At 50.2% G+C, this 3499-nt stretch overlaps 1 protein-coding gene across 1 annotated transcript in view; it reads left to right on the forward strand.

Moving 5' to 3' along the window:
• The window catches only part of CNNM1 (cyclin and CBS domain divalent metal cation transport mediator 1), a 28787-nt gene that overhangs the window by 6847 nt on the left and 18441 nt on the right, over positions 1-3499 (forward strand). The gene's annotated exons all lie outside the window — the stretch shown is intronic.

Consider the following 3499-nt stretch of genomic DNA (forward strand, 5'->3'; position numbering starts at 1 on the left):
CCCGGACGCAAAGGGGGGGGGGGGGGGGGAAAAAAAGACACAGTGCACTGTTTGGAGCTCCTTTGCCTGGGGTCTTATTCCTTCTGCCTCAGAAGTTATCATATATCCCACATCTCAGTGCTTATTTCACTTACTTGGGGAAAGTATCTTCTCTCAGCTGGCTACAGAGCATTAGTGACAATCACGTTGCACACATGTTCCAGGAGAAGCCAGCCTTGTGCCTGCTAGATTTCTTTCTTTCTGGGGAAAAAAAAAAAAATCCAGATTTTCTTTACTCCTCCTGTTTCCCATCATGATTTGGATTGCTAACATTTCTATCCCCACTAGCAGTCCCCTGGTGGCTCCTGGCCCTTTTCTAGAGGACCAGCAGAGAGCAGACCCCCTGCACTCCCATCAGCCAGGAAGGAAGAGAATTGCAATCCACAGCCTCTGACTTCAGACCTTAAGTCAAGGTGATGTGAGGGGTCTTTACAAAACTCCCCATGTCCACACTTCCCTCCTCCTCCAGGTCCTGCCTGGACCTGCACAGTCAGAGCTGGAAGAGGACAGCCGTGATCAGAGATGTCACCACTGGCAGGGGTCGTGGAATTTGCAGGCTGCGACACAGAAACTGCAGAAGGAGCTCAGTGGTGGCAGACAAGGTATAAAGCAGAACCTGAGCAGTCCTGGTGGGCAGGAAGCAGATTATTATTCCTAACCAAAGAGCAATCTCATAAGGGAAGAACAGGTAAAAGAAGGAGGCTTCAGCGTAAGAAGAAAACAAGGACAGCTATGCTGTGCTTGCTGAAGGACTCGCCAAGCAGGATACAGCCGGGACAGGCCTCAGTGAGAGCCTTGCAAATTCATGTCATACTTTGCCAAAGACTCAATCAATTGAGCATGTGCTAAAGCTCAGTTTGTTTTGTCTTATTTGGAGCTTTGGAAGATATTTCCTATCCTGACTCATTGAACACGCTCCAGCCACACACCTGCAACTTCTGGAGTGCATCCTCTCAGCAAGAGGTTGGCTAGCACGTCGTCACTTATGCAGGGCAAATCCTACTGAAAGCACATCAGACCACAGCTTTCGCACCAGTTTACTTTTACATGTAGCACATGTAAGCTAACATCTGGCAAGAACACAACTATGTCCTGATCGAGATGGAGCTCATCGCAACAGATGGTGTTTGATATTGGAGGAACAGGGCAGCTCCACCCCAAACTAAGCATTACTTCTCTTCTGCGTTTTTACACCCTGCGGCCACATCTTTTGGGGAGTGGAGCTATTGTCGCTAAGGCTTTGCAGTCCCCTCGAGACCATATGCCACACTCAACCTACATGTCACTGTCTAGTCCTAACATCCAGGTTATTTTGCTCCCATTGAGGCATCTCAGTGCATGAAGCAGGATCCTGATGCAACTGTTACATTGTACATTAATATAACATGAGGTTAGCAATACTCTGAACCAGATAGTGCCTCCAGTGCAGGAGGAAACTTCCTCTCCAAGCACACAGTAGCTCTGCCAGCATGCATGCAAGCAGCACTGGTAGTTAGCAATCTAACAAGCAACATCTGGTGCCCATTTTGGGGCAAAGGATGGAAAAGCCAGCAAAGAACAGCCTCCAGTGCCACCTCTTCAAGACTGAGAGTTTCATCCTAAAGGGAAAAGCATTCAGAGGAGAAAATCCGGCATCGAAACGAATGTTGCTGTGACTCTGGAAGATACGAGATGTGACCAATCGTCTCTGCAGCTTTACACAGTCACTGTCCGAGATTTTTTTTGCCAGAGGTTCATTTTGCCAGTAGAAGTACGGAGAGAGATTGCCACCTTGTGGTTCCTCCTTCTGCAGTGCCATGTTTGGGTTTTTTTAATTGTACTAGCCTAGACCACTGGTTTCCAAACCACTGTCTGAGGATTTCTGACGACAAGGGTACTATAGGCAAGAATATTTTCCAAGTACTTACTCAACTAAAAAAGCAAGCCTGTAATTCACAGTCTTCAGTTCCTATACCGAGAAACTTATCACCAGAAAATCTTTCAGGAATCTAATCTGCAAATTAATAAAGATGAGTAAGTATTGGCATGGGTACACAGCTTCCAAACAGCGATCCAAAATGCTATGGCAGTGATGCACAAAACCAGATCGTCTTTACAGTGTTCTTGGCATAAGAAATCTGAGAGAAATTCAGTGCTGATGACAGCCTGCAGTTTCAAAAATTTGGGATGGTCTTGCACAGTAGTTCCCCCAGGGTCCTAGTAAGGAAGGAGCAGCCATGTGCTCATCCCCACCAACTGCAGAGAGAAAGGCAGGAGCAGACAGCTTGTACCTAGTCACTCTGGGTACTGTTTAGGACAGTTTGTGAGCTTTGTTCCTCAGGTGATAGAAGTTGGGGTAAAGTCTGCAAAAGGAGCTTACCAGTTGGCTCCTCTGTAAATTATGCCTAGGTAGAGCACCAGGCAGTATTTCCCCACTGGAGGTAGGGGAGAGTTAGAAAGGGGAAGATCAGCAAGAGCTTGTGAAGCAGCACATGGCCCCTGTGAAATCCCAGGGAATTAATCAAATTTGGAAAAAATTTAGTTGCGTCTCCCAGAGAGGGGGAAGAGTGTCTCCTAACACAGCAAGGAGCACAGATCTCCCCGGCGGCTTTTCACGCCTATCTGCCTGCTGACATACTGACACAGAAAGTGGCCCATTTTCATGGGTGCAACAATGAGTGAATAATCAGAATTTTTGGAGCATTTCCTTTTCCTCCACGACATTTTATGACCAGCTGCCTGTTTTGCCACTAGCGAGCCTGTTACAGTTGTAAGCGACTGACTCTTTTCCGGTTCCCCAGCCCCATTTCAAGGTTGTCGTGGATGTCAGTCCAGGGAAGACCCGAAAGTTTCCACAGTCCCTAAGAGCCTTCTTCAGCATATACTCCTGAAGCTGATAAATCCCGTTTGTGTATCACATTCTCCATCAGGTCTAGACATGAGAATAAATTGTAGTTACAGCGTGGTACATTTGTTTCCTAGCAAGACCGCAAACCTAATGACTATCCGCCCCCCATTATAAAAAAAAAAAAAATTAAAAAAAATCACTCCCATAGGAAGAAGGGAGATGAATGTGAACTGAAGAGCTGGGCCTTGGCAAGTAACAGAGGGAGGCTGACCGCACACCCCAGCTCCAGGGACTGCCGGTGGAAGCCTTTCAGCAACCCTGGACCGCACAGCGCACGGGGAGGCGCAGCCCCCCGCACAGCCCCCCGCACAGCCGGCCCTCGCGGGGCACCCGGGATGAAACCGGGAGCGAGCCCGGTGGCGGGTGGCTGGGGCAGGGCTCGCTGCTCGGGGCCCGCGGCCCTCTCTACCTGCCGCGGGTGGGGGCGGCCCCGTACCCCCGGGGATGGGCTCCCGGGCAGCCCCGCCAGCGTCGCGCCACTCTGTGGGGAGAGCGCGCGGTGCCGCCCGCCGTGGGGATGCTCCCGCGTGGGCCGTACGGGGCGGGAGGGCGAGCCCCCCCCTCCCCCGCCCC

Source organism: Haliaeetus leucocephalus, unplaced genomic scaffold, assembly GCF_000737465.1.
Source record: "Haliaeetus leucocephalus isolate CR32 unplaced genomic scaffold, Haliaeetus_leucocephalus-4.0 Scaffold184, whole genome shotgun sequence".
Lineage (NCBI taxonomy): Eukaryota > Metazoa > Chordata > Aves > Accipitriformes > Accipitridae > Haliaeetus > Haliaeetus leucocephalus.